At 36.4% G+C, this 23,028-nt stretch overlaps 1 protein-coding gene across 46 annotated transcripts in view; it reads right to left on the reverse strand.

Annotated features, from left to right (window-relative positions):
- PTPRD (protein tyrosine phosphatase receptor type D) overlaps positions 1-23,028 on the reverse strand; it is an 834,341-nt gene that overhangs the window by 507,836 nt on the left and 303,477 nt on the right. The window lies entirely within an intron of this gene.

The raw sequence follows: 23,028 nt of genomic DNA on the forward strand, positions 1-23,028 counted from the left end.
TATAATGTTTACATATGTCTAATGACTACTAAGAGAGTCCCTAAATATATTTAAGGGCCCTGCAATGAAAATGTTATGTAAAATGGTGTGGATTGATCTAGTAATCCCTGAAGTTTCTAGCCCATCTTTAATTTACTTGAATGAAGAATTGCTTTGAGAAAAATCCTGTAAGATACCATGAAATCTGACGGTGGGTCCCAGTATTTTGTAGAAATAAAAGCAGAGCAACAAGGAAAAGATGTCATATGCGAGGCCAATGGCAACTAACGCCATCATGTTTTTCATCAAGTAACACTCCACAATTTGATAATTAAGGGGGAAAACACACAATGAATCACAAGGAAGAGAATGAGTCAATTATGGCAATTACCAAAACAGCCACACAACATTTCGGAAATGCCTCACTGAACAGGGCCACAATACACTTCAAGTTATGTGAAACAGAAAATTAACCAGTGTTTGCACCCACCAAGTGTGTTTTGTTAACAAAGCGATTTTGATTAAGTTTATGGTCACATTGCAGGATCACAAGACTTCACAAAGAGGATTACTTTAAATATGAAATCTTTCAACTGTAAAAGTAATCATGTCTGAAGGAGACTAGATATTTAATATTTCTCTAAGTTGGAGGGTTTTTTTCCAGATTGCCTGAGACTTCATTTTTCCATGAAGTGAATAACTACATGTAGCCCCCAAAGAACAGAAAATAATATCTTAAATGAAAAGAAATGCAACCCTTCACTTCATATTAGCACTCTCATAAATTTAATATCCACCGTTCATTATCCAGAGAGCTGTATAACATAAAATACCTTTTCCTTCCTATTGTTATTTTGCCCAAGTTAAAAACAAATCAGTCATACAATTGACTTGATTTTCATTCTGTGGCCCAGAAATCTTAACAACAGTGGTAACCCATCTAGTTCATCTAGAGGCCACGACCAAACAGCTTATGGAGAAGAATTTGTTTAAAGGTGGAGATAGGAAGTTTATAGCTTTTCTCTTCTGACTTACCATAAAGGAGGACCTTGCTAAAGAATGAATCTTTTTGGACGGTATTTTCTACTGCTCCTTATTCCAAGAAGTTATTAAGCTTCATTTGAGCATGTGACCTCTGAAGCTTCTGCAGAAGGTCTGAGCACAACTACTTTCAATGATCCATACAAGTGACAGGTAGAAAGATGGAGAAAGAACTGAGTCCAGGAGATATGTATTGTAAATAATAACATGTAATTATTTTAATTTACTAATTTATCACTTTAGTAGGTGTTATATAAAAATTCTCATTCTCTAGATTTCAGAACAAAATTTTAGAATATAAGCATGCTGATGAAAGCTAATAATACTGTATCATATACTTGAATACTGCTAAGAGAGTAGATCTTAAATGTCCTCACAACAAAAAAGAAATAGAAAGTGTGTGATGAAACAGAAAGGTTAGTTAACCCTGTGGTGATCATGCTACAATGTAGAAATATACCAAAACTACACGTTGGACAGCTTAAACTTATATAATGTTTCTGTCAATTATATCTCAATAAAACCAAGGGGAATAAAAGTTTCAGGATGTACCATGACTGCTATTCACTGGATGAATGATGCCATCTTAATAATGGGCACAATTCATAATAATACATAGCTGTTAATAATATCCTAAAGTTGAAGAGTGCCTGGGTGACTCAGTCGGTTAAGCAACTCTTGATTTCAGCTCAGGTCATGATCTCATGGTTGTGAGATCAAACCCTGTATCAGGGCCCTGTGCCAACAGCATGGAGCCTGCTTGGGATTCTCTCTCTCTGCCCCTTCCCTGCTCATGTGTCTCTCTCTCTCTCTCAAATAAATAAACTTAACAAAATAATATTATAAAGTCGAATGGAAAATAACTCTCTCTATATATACTTTATCATATAAAAAGTGAATATTCAGTAGTTCACATGATAAGGTTTAATTTTTATAGATAAAAATGTGTAAGAAATTTAGCTATTATGCAAAATATTTTTGTCAAACATCTGACCATCTTCTATAATTTGTCTGTTCTTATTTACTTCAGAAATAATGTTATTAATAACTATTCTGTTCATACATCTATTTTTAAAGGTTTATATAAAGAGGAAGACTAATGGCAAAAGTAATAATAGTAGTGGCTTCAATACAAATAAAAAAAATTCCTTTGTGTATTGAAGACCCCATGTGTCATGTGTCATGGCACTCTAGCCTTCTTCTTTATTTTTTTAAGTAGACTTCATGCCCAGTGCAGAGCCCAATGCAGGGCTTGAGCTCACCACCCTGAGATCAAGACCTGAGCCAAGACCAACAGTTGGATGCTTACCTGAATGAGCCACCCAGGGCCCCACGCACAGTAGTCTTTAAATGCATTACCTCATTTAATGTTCAGAGCAATAATAGTAGAGAAGAGTTTTATCATACCTATGTTAGAGATAAGACTCAGGAGAAAAGAAGTTACACAGTAGGAATTTAAACCTCAACACATCCAAAGATCAACACAATAAGCTAAGGCATGCAAAGATAATGATTTCAACGTTTATTTATTTTTGGGACAGAGAGAGATAGAGCATGAACGGGGGAGGGGCAGAGAGAGAGGGAGACACAGAATCGGAAACAGGCTCCAGGCTCTGAGCCATCAGCCCAGAGCCTGACGCGGGGCTCGAACTCACAGACCGCGAGATCGTGACCTGGTTGAAGTCGGACGCTTAACCGACTGCGCCACCCAGGCGCCCCAAGATAATGATTTCAAACAAACATCCCATTGGATCCTCTTTCTGTGGCTTTGAGCAAGACATTGCAAATTTTCATTTCTCAGATTTTTTCCTATATAATATGAGGGCAGAAAAGAAAGTAAATACAGAATTGCTTTACAGAGGCAGCTTAGATAGTAACTTGATTCATATGAGGTTAAGAGTACATAACAACTCACAGCATAGCTGACACATTTGCCTAAAGGAGTGGGCATGGCTGAACTGAGGAATCCAACAGCAGGAAGAGGTCTAACAGATACGCTCTAGGTCATATAAGGACCCGGGGTTAAAGTCAGTAATCGCTGGTCTTGGTATATATTCAAGTGGGGCCCAGAGCATCAGATTTAGAGTCAGCAGAGCAAAACCAGATCATGGCATGGGCAGAGGAACCAGATGACCCTGGCCCTTCTGCCTGGTTAGACATCATCTGGGCTCATAAGTACCAGAGGTAGCCAGGATGAGATCAAAGAGCATGGGTGGATGTGACCTTGCAATTGAGGCACGTGGGCATGGTAAACAGGATAGGTCTAGAATTGTTGCCTCTACAAATAGAGCCAAAAAGAAAATGTGCTTTTCCAAAGAGTTGAGAAACACAACCCAAGCACAGTGCTGCCTCAGGGCATTGCACTCACTGGTCTCTGCTGAATTCTTCTTCTCCAGAAAGTCACCATCCTAGAAGCCCACCTTCCATGAAGTGTCTCTGAGTCCAACATGCCCCCAATCCTGGTCACTTTATATCTTTCTGCTTCCCCTGACATGTATTTTCTTCATATCGCTTATCACTATCACATTTATTTTACAAACTATTGTATATCTGTTTATTGACTATCTCTCCACAAAAATAAGTGTTCCCTAAGAAAAGAATTTTGCCTTTGTTGTTGCCTTCTGCATCCTCAGTGCCTAGATTCATGTCTGGGATAGAGTAGGAACTCAGTAAATAATTTGTTCAATTAATGTGTGAATAAATTTCAAAGCTACATTGTCCAAAAGCCATTTTTAATTTCCTGGAGTTTTAAGTTTTGTGTGCTGCTACATGCTCTATTATACAAATTAAGACAGGGCTAAACTGGTAAATAAAAATAAATATAATCAAAGTTAGTGGCCCTGAAACTTGTGAACTAATTCAAGCATAAATACTGCTCAAAATGCAGAACTTGAATGTTTTGATAGTTTAATAGAACACTGACAAAGCAAACTCCAAGATATGCTCTATTTCACAAAGAAAGAGAGCCTTGGGCACATCTCTCAAAGACCAGAGTTATTGGTTAATCACTGAAACCTATAATCTTCTTGGACTGTTTTTTTTTTTTTCTGATTAAAAATAAAAAGGTTTTTAATGTTAGGACATCTACAGAATAACTGATATATGTACAAAATATATAATCAAAATCCATCCTTACAAAAAATATAGGAACCAATTTTTAAATCTCATCTTCGACATGTAATTCTTAATTTTAGATCTTAAGTTTAACTTTAATAAAAACATTTTAAAAACAGGATATAGAAAGAAAAGATGAGAATCTGAGGCATATGCAGATGAAATCTTGTTTTTCTTCTAACTATAAAACTAATGAACACAAGATTTTGGTATCATGAAAACTGAGTTTTAAGTCAAAACAGGCATTCACTCATTAGAAAATTATCTAGTATCGAGGTTTGAAAGTGAAAAACTGTACCATTTAAAACAAAAGTAGTTCTATTTGTTTGCTTGTTTTATGTGAGGTTACACAGAGAAAGGAGAATTCTCACCATAATTAAGCATTCAACTACAATTAAATTATATATAATACTCCCAGTTCTCAGAACATGAGTAAGTCCAATGATATTTTGTAAATATCTGAATTAAGGCTTCTTGCTTTCTAACTCAAAATTTTAGGTCAACTAGAGTTCATTTAAAAAAATAAACTGGAGAATTTACTGAAGAAAATTTTGTAAGAGAAATATGAGAAAGGGCTCAGCCTAACAGGCTGTGACAACAGAGAGGGAGGAAAAAAGGTAATAATCCAAAGAGTATTATAACTAATTGAGTCATAGACCTATAGAAAAATAAAACTCAATATAAAACTTTTAATCATTTCAAATAAGATTATTTTTAAAGGAGCATTACAAATAGCCAGGGAAGAACAGACTATAGTTTGGGGATAAGTAATCTTAGAATCTTGCTTTGTGTTAAGCTACAAATGACCTACAGATGATCTGAAGACGAGATTATATTCCTCTTTATGGAAACATCTAGGTTCTATGAGCTGCTTGGAAATACTTCACTTCTAAAATCAACTAACAGCACCCTCTCAAATTTAACTCAAAATTAACTTAATGTAGCTATTTCACTAAACATTTCATTTTCTAATAAATATTTAAACAAATAAAAAATACCAATTTATGAATAGTAACATAAAAACTGATTGATTAAAAACAGACCATTTAGTTTGGCAACTTAAAAAAAAAAATCTTTGCAGGGGTACCTCAATGGCTCAGTCACCTGAACATCAAACTATTGATTTCAGCTCAGGTCATGATTCCAGGGTTGTGGGCTTGAGCCCCACATCAAGCTCTGTGCCGAGCAGGAAGCCTACTTAAGATTCTCTCTCTCTTTCTGCCCCTCTCTCTGCTCATGTTTTCTCTCAAAACAAAACAAAACACAACAAAAAAAAATATGTACATATAATGCTTGGTTGTGGATTTGTAATATGCTTTCTTCTGGGCTCTTTCCATACTTTGGCTATTGTTGATACTGCTGCTATAAACCTGGGGGTGCATGTGTCCCTTCGAAACAGCACACCTGTATCCCGTGGATAAATGCCTCATAGTGCAATTTGCAACCACGTGGATGGAACTGGAGGGTATCATGTTAAGTGAAATTAGTCAGAGAAAGACAAAAATCATATGACTTCACTCATATGAGGACTTTAAGAGACAAAACAGATGAACATAAGGGAAGAGAAACAAAAATAATATAAAAACAGGGAGGGGGACAAAACAGAAGAGACTCATAAATATGGAGAACAAACTGAGGGTTACTGAAGGGGTTGTGGGAGGGGTGATGGGCTAAATGGGTAAAGGGCATTAAGGAATCGACTCCTGAAATCATTTTTGCACCATATGCTAACTAATTTGGATGTAAATTTTAAAAAACAAAAAAATAAAATTAAAAAAATATGCTTTCTTCTAACAAAACAGTACCGGGTTTGCATGCTAGATATAAATGTAATGATATTTCATGGTTATTCAATACTTCCAAATGCTTCACTTAACCGACTGAGCCACCCAGGTGCCCCCCAAATGCTTCACTATCTACGTAAGTTTGAGAAGCACTTGATTGAAGAACAGATATACAGTAGTAATAAGGGAAGAAAACACTAGAAAAACTAAATGAGAATATTAGGAAAGGAAAAGATCTCTAGTTCTAAATGTAATAGGGATCATAATAGAGAAAAAGATCATCTACAGTTTTGACTATATAAAATTATAAATAAAAATTCTGCATGTAAAATGAATTACTAAAGTAAGGCCAATAAAGAGACTTAAGGTACATTCTTTACAAACATGACAGAGAGTTAATATGCCCAATAATATAAGGAACATGAACTAATGAATAAAAACCCTGAGGCAAAAGACATGTAAAGACAATTCATTTAACAGAAATAATTACTTGCAAACAAACATTAGGGGGGGAATTATCACTTTTTTAGTAATTAAAGAAATTCATATTAAAAAATAAGAAGTGAGTGTTTTGCCTATTACATCAACAAAAGCCCATAGGATCATTTTCATACTGACCAAGGGAAATAGAAACTAGTATCCTTAGTCATTAATGGCGACATTATCAACACATACCTCCTATCTGGAATGCAGTTTGGCAAAATGTTTCAAAGACATAAAAACATTCATATCCTTTGACCTAATGATGCCACTTCTATGTATCCTAAGAGAAATAATGCAAAATATAGAAAAAAGTTATCTCCATTAAAATATTCTTCTAAGCTTTGTACTTGGAATAGTGAGAGAAATCGGGAAAAACAAATATGGCTAACAATTGGGAAATAGACACATCGAGTCAATGATATATTGGGCAGCCATTAAAGACAATGGTCACAGTGAGGTAAGAGGGGAAAAACATATTTATGCTACAATGTGCCCTGACAAGGCACTGAGCAGCAAACTCACCATATTGTATAAAGGACCCAAACTTTTACTCAAGTCAGACCATGGTTTGTTTTCAGGTGACATGATTATTAGTAACTTTTTTTTTCCGGTGTAAATTTTTTGTAATTAGATTATACTACTTTTTCACTTTAAAATAGAACATAAAAGGGTAGGGACTTCTGCATGGCTCAGTCGGTTAAGCATCCGACTCTTGGTTTTGGTTCAGGTCATGATCAATTTCGTGGGATTGAGCCCCGCATTATACTCTGCACTGACAGCAAGGATCCTGCTTGGAATTTTCTCTCTCCCTCTCTCTGTCTGCCCCTTGCCCCTCTCTCTCTCTCTCTCTCTCTCTCTCTCTCTCTCTCTCTCTCTCTCTCTCTCTCAAAATAGATAAACTTTGATAAAAGAAGAAGAAAAGGATATAGAAAGGTGAAAACAGTATCACTCGACCACTGTGTTAGAGCAGTGCATAGAAAAACAGCTTCGGAGTCATGTTTTCTTTCAAATCACCCTGTTGTAACCCAAGCTACCTTTTCTTACTTTGCCCCTGTCAGACACACCCAAGTGGGATGTTCCACAATTCTGTGCCTTTCTGCTCTTTACTCAGAATGCTGGCTACACTTGGGGCCTAGTATTTAATTTGGCAGGGCTGTCATTACATAGATTTAAAATACAAACACATAAACCACGTATTTCTGAAAACTGATCATACCCATCCTTATTTTTTTTTTCCAGATAATTAAATGATAGAAAATGATTAATTGCCCCTTTAATGGACCTAGCAACCCTTTGGCACCAATTACATCAATTAATTACAGTACCACACCAGATCTAATATTGCATATTCTACAGTGCATGTAACAATATGTAGGAGAGACTTCTACCAGTGTCATGTATGGATCACCATGTCACCTTACCTAAGAGCTCTCAGTATTCTTTCTATAATGACAAATTCAAGTTCTACGTTCTCACCTAGAGCACTATAAGCCATGACTGCAGTGTGGTGGGCTTCAGCAGATCAACTACTAAATCTTGCTTGGGTGAAAATGTGTTGCTGTTTTATATAGCTCCTGACCCTATCATAATATTCCTACAACCATCAAGGTTTAGATCTTTAATTACAAGAGGAACCTGATTTTCACCTTGGTTACTGATAGAGATGGTAACTATATTCACAATAAAAAGCCAAGACTTGAAAAATGAGACTTTGCAAGAGGTGAGGTTCCTCAGGCTCTGGTGGATTAATTGGCCCAAAGTAGACCTTCCACTTTTTCACTCTGTTACAGGGGAAGCTGAAAATGTCAGGAAGCATAAGCACTCCCATCCCCGCCACAAATCCTTTTGGTAAGGAAATAAATCAATCTGTGATAACAGAAATGAAAACAACTTTTATTATTTGTATAGTTGAGAGACTTTCTGAGAAAGGGGTGGGAGACACTGTTCATGGTCTGAAGCAAACAGCAATTTATTAGAGGCCAAACACCCTCAGCATTGGGTGTGGACAATCCCCTGCCCCTAACACAGACCATTGCATTTTCTTTAAAGCAACAAGTACTGCTTAATACACAAATTGGTTGTATGCCTTTAAAAACACTTATCCCTCCAAAAGCTGTTTTTGTGAATTTTGATTATATAACTGGAGGTACATACCCACAAAGAGTCTCAGAACAGATTAAAACAAACAAAAAACTACACCTAATGGGTAACTACTTTTTAAAGCATTTTTAAAACAAAGCAACTTCTTTATATAACTATAGTAACAATGCAAAAGAAAAAAAAATCTACCTGCAAAATGCAAAGGTTGCAACTAAAAATACCAGGATCTGTGATGCTCCCTGTAGGAGGTGATAGAGACTTAAGATGTGAAAGGAAAAAAGAAAGGCATTTGGGAACAATTATCTCAAGTTCTGTGACCAAAGGAGAGACTGGATGGGTGAAAAGTGAGGCTACGTTTCCAGGAACTGTTATAAGTAGTTTAGTTTTTATCCCTCCTCCTTCATCTGACTATTCTATTATCGCTCTACAAAAATTAAACTGAGCTTTGACCCCTTGCCAAGGCAACAAGGAGGGCAGGAGAGGGGGGGGGGATGGGTCTTAAGGTACAGGTCCAGTATTGTCACCACTACTCTACCTCTCATCCCCACCGGATTGTTAGGGGTGAATCTGGAGTCCTCATCTGCCCCACGTTTCTTACAATGGCTTCCAACAGTTTTTCTGATACATGATTGTCATTATTACGTGTGACATGTGACATAGGACTGGCTTGATCCCTGACACAATTCAAGAGCACTGTAACAAAGCAAAAGGATAGTAAGAAACATGCTAAGAGGAGGCTAGGTAATGCTACTGCATCCCCAGGATTTCCTTCGGGCCTTCCTCCTGCCCATTTCAGCCGACCTAACCAAGACATATTTGCTCTGCTCTGCATAAGGAACTTTAAGATATCAGAACTCTCCAGGTTGCCGAGTCTATACCTGTTGTCCATTAAAAGTGTCCCCATTCACTGTCACAGCATCCTGTTAGGATGTTAAATTATGTAATCACACTATTGAGCCCCTTCTTTCAACCATATTGCCACTCCATAATCCTGGTATATCTCTGCAGTAAAAATGGCTGAAATACAAACAAAAATCACTTGGAAAATAACAGAAAAGACTGCTGACAAAATCAGAGGAGATGTGGTGGAACTGATATCCTCAATTTGTTTCCTTATTTGGCCACAGTACAAATGTATTCCTCTACACTATGCAGGTACAAAATAAAGAGTATGTATACTTGTCATCAGACAGAAAGCAATGACTCGGCCATCAATTCACTTGCCTTGAGGATGTATTTCTGAGACACAATATCTTTCACTTACATCTGGCAGGTACATTCTTTCCTACTACGATCAATGGGTATTGTCATTACGTAAATGGTCTACCTTTATTTTATTATATATGAAACCTCAAAAATACTAAATGATGTTTCAGACCAATCAGATAGGCCAGAGCTGTCCAACACAGCTTTGTGCAACAATGGCGATGTTCTGTGTCTGTGTTGTTCTGTATGACACCCACCACCAACAGCACAACTGAGTTTATAAATATATTTCATTTTAATTAAGTAATAAGGACACTTGGCATCTTATGGATGTGTGTGTGTATATATATGTATATATATATATATGTAAATATGTATATATATATATATACATATATATGTGATAAAGAAGATCTACATCCTTTTCTTTCCTTTGAGTTTTGATGAGAAAAGGCAGTCGATTCCTCGTCAAAGCAGACATTGTCTGATATAGAACCTTCCTCCAAATTAGAAGCAGCAATGCATTGGCCAGGACCCCATTCCTGGCAGTATAACAGGGACAGCGTTAATGACAGAAAAGAATAGCCTAAAATTCAGAAGACCACGGCTGAAGGGCTAGCTGGGACGGCGAAGTCTCTTCTATTCTTGGGCTCTTAGTTTCCTCAGCAAAACAACAGGAGATTTAATCTAATGTCCTTTCTAGCACATTCAGAAAATTCCCCATTCATTCTCTGAGAAATGGTTATCCCTATGGCAAAGAGGCCAATGTTGCTTTTTTACAAACAGAAATGTGTTCAGCTGTCATCTGGTGATATGAAAACACAGTGTAGTTTGTCAGTCTGATACCTAAGTAATCAAGAAATAGAAAGAATCTTACGCATAAAATATCTAAAAGATAATATTTCCCCTTTACTTATAGGTATTACTATGTTCACACAGGCTTGTAGATGCAAGTTTTTATCTATTTGATTATTTCATTATTTTTCTCAATTCCAGTTGCAAAAAAACATTACTACTATAAAATCCTCCTACAACATTGTGCATTTTTTCTTCTAAATCATGAAGATGATTTTGAAAAATTTATACAATCAGAAATGGTAACAACCCTTTTAAATACATTTGTTAAACATTGTTAATCACATTTATGTTACTTTTATTTATGTATATTAGTATGAACAACACTCACTAAGTGACTAGTTTGACATACCCCATTAAGGGCTCTATCATTTTAAAAATGCTTTGAAATACAATATCAGTCAGAATGAGGCTAAGAAGATGCATATTTTAAAAAATTTCTCATAGAAGCTAACCATCTGTACAATAATCCATTGTCTGCTCTACCAAGGTGATTTATTAAGGATAATGAAGCATATGATTTAATAGCTGCCGCAAATCCTTTTTCAAGTAGGATGGGTATAAATAATACAAAAAGATGGTCCAATAATAGCCAAATCCTAACCTAAGAACTATTCTATATGCTGGGTCACAGGAAATTAGATGAGCTCAATTAACTATGGATCTAAGTGACGTGTGGCTAGTAGCTAAGGATCTAACCACTCTTTCTTATTCCAGCAATGATTAGTATTACTATTTAGTGAATCCTGTAAGTCCTACTATCATGATGGAACTTTTTCCATGAATAGCTTTTTTCCACATGACAACACAAAGCTCTCCAATAGGAAATGGACTTTAGGGTAGCACAAATTTTTCAAAATCTTAGGAATCCAGATCTGTGTCTATTTTTCGATGCAAATTGTACTTAGCAGTGTTTTGCTCATTTGTATATCCCCACAATACTCTGTATGTAGCAGAGTTTAATGCAGGGCACTCTGAAGATGAATACATAAATGGGAGAGCAGGTAAGAAGTAAAATGAAGTCTCTAAAATCCTTGCAGAAAAAACATGCAATTCTATATCCCTGTGAGATCTGGTTCTAACCTTTGCCAACTATTCTACATTTAAGCTCTGCTAGCCAATTGTCAAAGGTTATTTCCTTTGGTGGCAAAAGTTTCCATAAGCAGCTTCTTGTAAAACATGAGAAAAACCCAAGAAATCATATACACTGTTTGAATGAAAATGTCCAAACATGAGCTCCTGTTTTCAAACTGACACTTTCCTCTCCTGGCTAACTCTATTAATATGTGAGTCTTTACTGAGACTTTATGTAATCAGTGAGGCAAATCTCTGATGACGGGAAATAAAAGCCATCATACATGCCAGCTGTTTGGCATGAAGAGATTCCCTGGGTGTGCCTTACAAATATGGCAGAGCTACTCACTAAGGTGGCACTGCCAGTCCTGTCCACATGCCACCCAACAAGTCCATCGAAAATAATATTAGATGTTACAAATCCTAGTGTTCACATAATACTGGACTGTGGAAAATTTCCATGGCTAAACGTAATCAGGGGCCTATGTGTGAGACATATGTCACCTTCTAAAAAATGTATGCTTCACAAGCCACATTCACCACCAGTGTACTTTCACACTGCATTTCCTGCCACTCTTGCTCTTGTGAGCTTGGCTTGCCAGAACTGAGATCAATTTTATTAGATACCATTAGTCTCTGTTAGGGCGGTCATTTGAATAACAACAGATTGGCAAGTATAAAACTAAGGCACCTGTTGTACATTTGGCAGCCTGGATGAGGCCCTTTAAAATGAAAACAAATACAAGCTATAATCATGCCAGGCAATGGCTTTTGGTTCAATAATGACCATGTGTCAGAATTAAGTGCATCTGGGAATTCCTACCCCAGCCAGATGTAAAGGCAGATTTGTCTTGTCTAGTGACATATGAGTAGATACACACAATATACTCATATTTGGCTTTGTCTTAGTTTAGTACAGAAGTAGGTAAGTGGAACTTAGCTCAAGTAAAATAAAAATTACTACAGAGCAACTGGCATTATCATAAATTGTAGAGTTAAATATTAAACATATGGGTTATAAGATTTGGGCCATGAACTAGTCCATCTCTGATTTTTCTGTGCACAATTAATTTGTTCATGGAATACATAATAAAAACATGCCAATACTTTGACTACACTGAGCCAGGCCATGGGCTACGTGCTAGAGATGCCACTGGGAAAAGACATGGGTTTTAGCTTCGAAGAATTTGTAATCAATCAGACCACAGATAAGCAATCACAATGCACTATTATATAGGCTAGGTGTCAAATTTATTCAGTGCTTGTTTAGTGCATAAAGAAAGGGTATCCACTAGGGAGAATGGGAAGTCCTCTTGGAAGAGTTGTCAGCTAAGGTAAGACCTGAAGGAACAGGTGACTCAGGAAAAAGAGGAAGAGGAAGGAACTTCACACACAGAAGAGAGAAGATGTTCTCAAAATTACAAATGAAAGAGTCAACAGAGTAGTGCCTCTTGGAAACAGCAAATACTTTAGTATGGCTGGAATGTATGTGCATTGAGGGTGTGCACTGAGGGGAACAGAGATAATGAACATGAGGATGGAAAGGTGGCAAGAGCTAGGCAGAGAGAAAGGTATCAAGAGCCAGGTGACTTGCTGCAGGTCAAGCCTTAAAAAGAAGGAAATGGGGAAGCAGAAGCATATTTGAAGGAGAGGGACTACTTGTTTAGATTTGAGTGTCTTAAAGATCACACTGGTTGCAGAGAAGAGAAGCAACTCTAGTGCATTCCCAACTAAACACAGAGGCTGCAATCTGGGCAAAAGATGACAGGGACCTTGCCAACAGATGTCTGCTAACCTATGAGAAGATAGTGAATAATTTGGTTGGAAGAAAGTTAATATTCATTTTGGTATATGTGGGAATCACAAGTCATTTAGAGAAAACATATTTTAAATGATAAATTTTAAATCAAAATTTAAATTATGTATTTCCTGATTTTTTGGGTAAAACTAGATCATAGATCAAGTTGAGTCTGGACAACAGTAAAATCAGACTCAAATACATTCAGGCAATCATTTCTTAGGTAGTATCTGAATACACATAACATTTACTGAACTTGTCATTCTTAATTTACAACTATTATCTTCAAAACACAATAAGAGTGTCACTGTTGGAGAACCCTCACTATGTATTACCCAAAGAAGGTAGGATACGCCACCCCAGGCTTCTAGGAGATTGTGTTTATATATTAAGTCATAGGAAAACATGGCTAAACAAGACAGTGTACAATTGGGAGAAGTAGTTTGGAAACCTGGGCAAAGAATACTTAATGGTTGACATTTCTGTAAGAGCCATAAAGGACTAGAGAATTTTTCACGTAACTCTAGTTTATGTACCATATCGGATTTAGAACTTCAGGGTGGCTTGTTGTCAGAGAAAAAATAATTTTCCAAATCATCAAACAAATATAAATCCTGTATTGTATTATTTATAAAATCATAATTAATCAGAAATAGGCCTCCAAAAACTGACAAAGAAAAAAGCTGAACCTTCATAAAACAGGTTAAATGGAGAAAAACTTACCAAGTCATCCATCTGATATTGATAATGAAATTAACAGGTAGGCAGTGAAAATAGAGTATTTGAGAAGAGACATTATAAGTGATGGAATTTCCCAGATAAAACTGCATAGGGCAGGCTGCCAATAAATAGAATGCATATATCTCAGTCACTTGGCATAATTTCATTTCTTTGATGGGAGGACGCTCTGAAGATAATCCTGCTGGATCCATATTTCTCTTTATACAAAGTGCTTTGATTCCTTACCTGTTGGGCAGTTATGAAAATACCAGCCTTTGTGATTTTAAAAACTATTCTTGGTGGAAATATTTTATTTAACCACTTCTGCTCCAGAGCTCAGGCAGTTGTGTCACTGCTTTATGAAAAGCATAAAATTTTAGAGTTAGAAGGCAACTGCCAAAATTAAGCCATCTAATCCAAACAAGTTAAGTATAAAAAAAATCAATGCCTCCAGTGCCAAACAGAGAAAGGAGCAGAAGAAAGTCATCAGAAATGTTGGAAATCTACATAATGCCCAAGATTTTTCCTGAATTTGGGTCAAGACGGCACTATATTGGTCTTATTGGCCTGGTATATGTGAAATAAATTTTTAAAAATCCCGTCACACACAAGAATCATATAGTGAGAGTTAATACCGGAGTGGACAAAAGTTGGGATTGTAATATTGCTTGACTTAAAATCTTGGCTTTAAGTTCTGTCTTTCCTATATCTATGCAATCTTGGGCAAATCACTTAACCTCTCGATGAATCCATTTCCTTCTAAATAAACTGATGATAATAAAAACATCAAATTTATACAGAGTTACTTTAGAGATTAAATGTGGTGCTGAAAAAAAAGTGCTATGCTGAATGCCTGGCACATTGTAAGCACTCAGTAAATTCTAGCAACTATCACTATTATGACTTGATGCATCAGCCACTGCTATTATGCTTCACAAAAATTAAAAGAAACTTAGTTTTTAACTACCTCAGTGTCCCAAGCATCATTAGACGTTTCAAATGAATAATTATTCCTCACATTCTTGATTTCAATTAAATTCAACTCAAACCAAATTCAAAGAAAAGGGCACAGTACTTGAGCTGAGAATTAGAAAATGAGAGAATAATTAGAAGGATTTCAATGGATGCAAGTTGGGATAGCTGGTAAGGAGACAAAGGATTCCAGAAACAGTGCCAGAACTGGAGGTGCCCGAGAGCAGTCTTCTTCCTGATGTCAGGGATTCTGAACTTGCAGGAAGATGAGCACCTGGGGTTGTCTGACAGAGGCTATTGGTCATGTAGGTTAGGGTTCAAATGCAAAATGCTTGGAATTCTCTGCTGAGGATTTGGCCCTTGAATGTGCAGACTTGAGAAAGTTGGCCTTTCAGAAAGCAAAACGTTTTAGGAAGCATTGAGAGGAGAAATGTGAGAACACAGAGTTTGCTTAGGAAGCTATGAATGGTGTGTTGAGCATGTCAACAACGCAGGAAAGGAAGCAGTAGAAAGGGAGTGATAAAGTTAAAAGAGATTACAGGAATCGAATGTGCAAAATTGGATGGAGTCACGAATAAAAGGAAGGAAGGAGATAAAGGTGACGCCCAAGTTTCTGGTTCAGGGATAAATCAGATAATGAGGTACCAAGAAGAAAAAATGTTGATTTGAGTATGGATGGAGGATAACATTTTAGGTTTATAAAATGCAGAGTGTGGGATCCAGGAGAGCTTCTATTTCTCAATCATCTAACAAGCAGATTAAAAATCTGGTCTGGAACTCCATTGAGAAGTTGAGAAATTTATTTTGAAGATCATCTATGCAGAAATTACTGCTTCTATGAGAGGTGGATAGGTATACCACAGTAGACAGGACAAATGGTGACCTGAAGTGGGCCATAGATGAAATGACTAAAAAAAAAAAAAAGAGTTTAGTATAGAGATAGAGACACACTGGCCAAAATATCTAATAAAGAGGAAATAATGTTGATGGAAAAAGTGAGTGTCAAAGAACTCAGAGAGAACAACTACCATCCATGGGATATTTTCAATGGAAGATGCTTCCCCAAAATTTATTCCTCTAAAAAATATTACAATTCCGGGGCGCCTGGGTGGCTCAGTCAGTTAAGCATCCGACTTTGGCTCAGGTCATGATCTCAGAGTTTGTAGGTTTGAGCCCCACATCGGGCTCTGTGCTGCCGGCTCTGAGCCTGGAGACTGCTTTGAATTCTGTGTTTCCCTCTCTCTCTGCCCCTCTCCCGCTTACACTCTGTGTCTACCTCTCAAAAGATAAATAAACGTTAAAAACAAAATTAAAAAAAAAATTACAATTCCCTCTCTTTCCCGCCCAGGAAGAAAGTGAAAATTATCCCTTGGTCATTAAGTGGATTCAGAATATGTAATTCTATTACTTACAACTAGTCAAATACTCTTGATAGATCCATTTAAAATAAGATATAAAACCATGTATCGAATAATCACACTGGACTATTTTAACCAGAGACATCGTTAAGCATACTTTGTTTCTCTCTTAAAATCCTTTAATAATATTTCAATTAAGTTACTACTACAAGTAGTTTGAATTGTTTTTACAGAGAGGCCAGGGTCTACTTGTATAGTAAAAAACCATTAGTGCACACACTCAATATGTCCCTTTAGTTGGGATGGAACATGAGGAAGGTGGGGGGGGGGGGGTTAAAAAATATTTTAATTTTTTTTTCAACGTTTATTTATTTTTTGGGACAGAGAGAGACAGAGCATGAACGGGGGAGGGGCAGAGAGAGAGGGAGACACAGAATCGGAAACAGGCTCCAGGCTCCGAGCCATCAGCCCAGAGCCTGACGCGGGGCTCGAACTCACGGACCGCGAGATCGTGACCTGGCTGAAGTCGGACACTTAACCGACTGCGCCACCCAGGCGCCCCAAAAATATTTTAAACATTGGAAACAAATGTCTTTTTGACCTATAATGGGACACTGGATCAGCATTTGATGTGTCTAGTCTAATTTTTCTCTGTGAAATTGTACTGGCAGATCTTAGGGAGAGACAGAAGGCAGTAAATTCCTATCCTCCATCAATACATTTGACCTCAGAACAAACCCCACAACTGGCTACAGGCACCCACCATCCATCATTGCTCTTGAAACCTGATCTTTCGGGGAAGGACAGCTGCACTGAGCAAAGAGCTAAGGAGCTTTCTAAGATGCACTACCATTAAAGAAAAAAAAAAAAAGGCAATTTTTTGGTTCAGTATTTTAACTGCTTTTCTAAACATTTCTTCCCCAGACTGCAGTTTCACATCAAATATCATCAAGAATCTATTAATATATTTTTTTTTACTTTTAAGCAAAATACTCTTTGTATATTTTAGGTAAAACCATTTCTTCCTTTCCCTTTAAAAGCTTTTTGAGATTGTGTACCATGACATACTGATATATACAGACTTCAATAAACATGCGGGAAAGGAAAGGTAGTTCCAGCATGCGTAGTAAGTATAGCATGTCCACAGCATGATGCAAATTGGGCAAACATGCAAAACATCCGCATCCAAGTCCTAACTTTTAAATCAGGTAGCAATAATGTGTAGCAGATAACTAAAGACAGCAAAACTCTATCGTGGAAACTAGAAGTGATGAATATAACATGTTCCTTACAAAACTCTTACAACCAGAATGTATTTAAAATGAAAAATAAGACAAATTCTCATTATCGGTTGGGTCTTCATTATATCTATGATTATTTCCTCCACTTTACAGACAGTGAAACCAAGACATTGAAATGTTATACAACTTCTCCCAAGATTTTACAGATAATAAGTGACAAAACGGATGTATAAATTCAGATCTTCTTGTACCAAATTTATGTTCTTTTCACTACAGCAAAAGAAGAAGAAGGAAAAGGGAGGAAGGAAAGAAGGAAGGAAGTACCTTGAGATTTTGCAATGTTTAGCATTAGTTTCATATACATTATATACTAGAAGGATTAAATAAGATTGAACAAGAACTAATTTTCAATTATTTATATATTCAGTGCTAACAAAAAAAATTTTGTTAATAAAGGTTGATTTACTGAAGCTGAAAAGATAAGTCTCTTATTACTTGTGACCCGATGATACAGAGAATCCCTTTATATATTTGAAGGTTCAATATCTCCTAATATCAAAGCAATACTAAGAAGTGCTATTTTCTAAATGCAACTGGCAGTCTCAATTTAGTTAGCTACTGCTACATTAAGGAATATAGCTCGAAGGCTGTTAAAAAAATACAATTAAGAATTTATAAATTCAATCAATTTCATGAAACTGACAGAGTTACAATGCTTAAATCCAGTAAACAGCAATGTGGTAAAGGTCACACTGCTCCTGACATTGTTATCTGAATGTCAAAGTTAAGCAGAGTTTCTGGTCAGTGAAAATCCAAAGAATTTACAGAAAGCCTAGCCTCAGATGCCTGCATTTGCTTTTATATTTTGTTGTAAATGCTGAAGAAGCCAGAGAAGAGCCTGCCACCTAAGAGCAGTAATTTGCAAAGGAAAGCAAGACATGTGTGCTGCAGGGGGGGAGCAAGGATCCTCTAAGCGGTCTCAACATTACTGGTCTGCCGAGACACCTGATCTGCTGGCTTACAGACAAAATTAGTTGTCTTAGCTTTCCAAACTGTCAATTCCTTCATTTAACTTACTGATCTATGACATAGGATTTGATTCAAGGGAGAGCAAAGATGGAAAGTGAAGAAAAAGTTCAGTTTTGCTCTATTTTTTGGTAATTTTTAAAAAGCTATAGACAAACTGAACAGTATTGACACGATCCAATTAAACATATCAGCCTCAAATAGAAAATAATGAACAGAAAGATACTGAATGAATTATCTTGAGAAGGAGAACACCGGGCTTTACAGGCATTATTTTAGTCATCCCTCCCCCTCTCCACCTGACACATTGTTTTGAGGGTATAGCAGTACATGTGGATATAACACTTAAATTATTTTAACATTAAGTCTTAAAAATATTTGATAAATAAAATGTCAAAAGAATAAAATGCAAACTTACTGATGATTACGTGAAAACAAATGGGTAATTTATTAGAGGAGAAACGAGGGGCAGAGGCCTTAAATGTAATTTTGTGAAATACTTCTTGTAAGAATTCTATTTCATTAATGCTTCAGTCTAGCACCACCGCCATGACTTTATTATTTAGGCTGCATTAGGTCAGAGACTGCTGTAACCTACGAGCATTTGCTCTTTGACCTCCCCAAGACTTATGACGCAAAGGAAATGCTGAACTCTTACATGTAAGGCTATAATTTCATATAATGAACAATCATGAAGCACAAGCCATATATTCTTTCAGCTATCTTTCTTAAGGGCCTAATTGTGAAGAGCTGAAACACATTTTTATTTTAAAAATGGGGAAGAGGGGGAGTTGGACACTTCAATTGTCAAAACAAATGCAAGTCAAGCATGAAATTTTAAAAGTGTTACCAACTACTAATTAGAAGCAAATGAGATTATTCATATAGAAAACATATCCCCAAACAAACCAATCCTTTGGTGGAAATGTCACTGTGCTATGAAATTACAGAAGCTTAAACAAGTGATGTTTGTGGGAATAGAATTCATTGACAAATCCCTTCCAAGCAATCTTCTTCCGCATTATCAGATTTCTTAGTTGACGTGTTATACAGGAATCCTCAATCTTGTCGTGCACAGAGAGAATTAACTCTTGCCTTTGCTCTTTCTTGGCAAATCATTAATAATACAAAAAGAAATGTTTTTAAACATAGACTTTGCTTCAGGCTGCAAGGTGCCTTTCTGCCATCACAAGTAAGCAGCTTCCAGAAAAGATTTTTTTCAAAGAAACCAAACATTACAAGGAAAAGGTGAATAACTCCTTAGGGCAAAAAAGCACCCAGAGTAAGTGTAGCTTAAAATATAACTTGTTTTCTCACACTAAACTTTTCAACCAAAAAGTACTGTCCCTTTAAGAAAATAAGAAAAAACATAATACATTCTTTGAATACTCTGGAAAACTGGATACTTAACATCTGTATACTTAGCACTTCATATATCTTATAATACAAATCCTAAAGGTGTATTTTGTGGCCACTAAGTTGAGCACACTATGTCAAAGGTAAAGTTCATTTCTGAGATAACCAGAAACTTTGGGGGGAATTAGGAGGGTAACCATGAGCAAAGGTTAAGTGCTTAGATTTAAAGACCTGAGTCTAAAAGTTTGATGCTCTCAGGATCACAAGTTAGAGCACATACATACTCAAACTCTCAGACTACCCACAGACGCACAGCTGAAACTGAAGGGTAGTTTGAAAGCAAAATCACCTTGAGGAATCCATCTTTCCTGAAATGGTACTTTTCATATGTGATTGTGTTAATGAATTCTTATTTATCCATAGAATCTTTTTAAAAATAGAACTGTTTAATGGCTTGATAAATCAAGCTCAGTCTGAAGGAAATCCAATATGCAAATGCCGGGGGTGGGCTCTTTTACAAATAGTCACCCTTGTCAGTTTGAAAAACTGAAAATCAACAAAAGAACAGTGTAAGTATACTTGACCTTATTGCCTAATGTCTATCAAGATTGCCACAGCTGGTCGATTTCAAATTTGTGAAACTGACACTTAAAAATGTATAGTCCATCTTCAGCCCAGGTCCCTCAAGTGCTGACTACACTGGAGTCACAGCCTCAGATTCTCCTTCCATACTAACTTGCACAGCACTTACAAAGCTAGTTTAATCACACCATCAATCTATGACTACACTTTCCTTAGAGTAATTCTGTTTCATTTATCTTTTAACCCTACATTAATGCAAATGACATCCTTATCAGCCCAATAAAAAAGTTATTAATGTTCCTACTTGTTTATCCTTGATATACACTGAGAAACTGAGATCACATATGAATTTGCACAAATACCTCTTCTGTTTCACATTTTATATGAAAAATCACCTTACACCACCATGGTCTTAAACTAGTGTTCTTGGAAAACTCTTCAATCAATGTCTGTGGCTAACATTAGAGTCTGAGTTAATAGGCTAAAAACAAAAACTTAGGGGACTGCCTACTTTTTTTTTTTTTATTTTAATGTCTCTCTAGGAAGGGTTTGCATATGCCATAGGAGGGTATCTCCTGGATATAAGAACAGTTATACAGGCCCCTAGTGGCTTAGCAAATAGCAGCAGATGAGGGGATTCCGATTCTCAGTTCTCGACTTTAAGATATTCTGGCTTTAAATGAATGTCAATCTTAAAAGGCAAATCAAATCATTGTATTTAATACTTTAATTATTTTTACTTTCATGATTATCTACCAAAATACACATATGTTGAAGTAGATCACCACATTTCATTACTTTAGTAACTACAACCACACTGGTCCAAGAATTTGTGTTACATAACCTCCACAATAAAATATTTAACATCCATCTCTCTACATGTCATTACAAAAGTAATATATTACTCAAATATATTAAGATATATTTGAGAGACAATCTTCCTCTTTGAATTTCACTCATTATACTATTATTACTGAGGGCTTTAAGAACAGATAATTTTGAAGTAAAGTGCTGACTATTGTAAATGAAATACTGACACAAACTGAATGCCACTTTTAAAATAGTAAAAATCTGCATATATTTCCCAACAACAGCCAGTGATAAAACTCACAGTGGAGCGCACCTATTTTAAAGGATGTACAATTAATAACACCCCTTAATCCTCATCTTCTTGCTGTCTTTCCTTTACAAAAGAAAATTCCAGGCAGGCACATTTACAGCTTTTAGCAATTTTTAACTGGACACAATCTGACAGCTGAATTCATGAAACTGACCAGCTTGTCAATTTCACACTTTGAAAGTACAATAATAGCTGATAGCGTGAGGGTGAATTTTAAAAATCTGTCACAGAATTGCTAGCTCCATTGAAAAGCAAAGTACAGTACATAATTATGGGAGGTGGGAGGTAAGGACATTTTCTTTCTATGTCCATTTAGGGTGTCTATTTCAAGAATTCGGACATCTAGCATTGAACATTTATTCTCTCTTTGTTAAGTCAATAAAATAATATCTATCTGTGGCATATAACACAGTATGCTTTCAAAATAAGTATAATATCTACTAAGCATTGTCCTGGATAGCCTCATATTAGCATCGTCAAGTTGGTATCATCTAAATATTCTTTTAAATAAGAATATTTCAAGTCTTGGTACATCACCTTGGTTCTACTCAAGTTGAGTAGTGGGTGTGCACACTTTCAAACAGGACAGAATGGCCAAAATGATAAAAAGTATCAATGGTTGGACTAAGTCCCCATATGTGTTATTACAGGATGGTTGGAAGGAACACATCAAGGGGACAGGACCGTGTCTGTAGCTCTGGAAGTCCTACAGTAAATCTATCTCAAGTCACAAGCAGTTCCTAGTCTCTGAGAGGCTCAAAATGAGGGTGCTAAGCTCTGCCAGGTCAGTGCCACTATGTCTACAGGCATGTAAAAGAAAATGAAAAGAAAAAAAAAACTTTAAGAGATAATACAGAGAGAGTGATCCCTCGAGAATCTTCCTGGGTTCTTAAGGCACAAACTGTAGCTTGGTCTTGGGGGATCACCTCAAGAATTTTAGAAAACAGAGACATTCTGCAAGTCTGTACTGGGAGGGGAGCTGGAAACAATACAAGTAGATTGTGATAGTCGGGATTTTGGGGAATTGAACTATTCAGAATCCTAGAACACCCAATTAATGAAAGCCAATCTCATACTTAGTGTTCAAGATTTTTTTTTTTAAGCATAAGAAACCTGACTTCATTTGTTAGTGCTTCTAAATGAAAACCAACCTCGCAGATAAACAATGCAAGTTCTCCACATGCCTACATAAAAGCTACAATCAATCGACAGAAAAGCA

Source organism: Felis catus, chromosome D4 (genome assembly GCF_018350175.1).
Source record: "Felis catus isolate Fca126 chromosome D4, F.catus_Fca126_mat1.0, whole genome shotgun sequence".
Taxonomy (NCBI): domain Eukaryota; kingdom Metazoa; phylum Chordata; class Mammalia; order Carnivora; family Felidae; genus Felis; species Felis catus.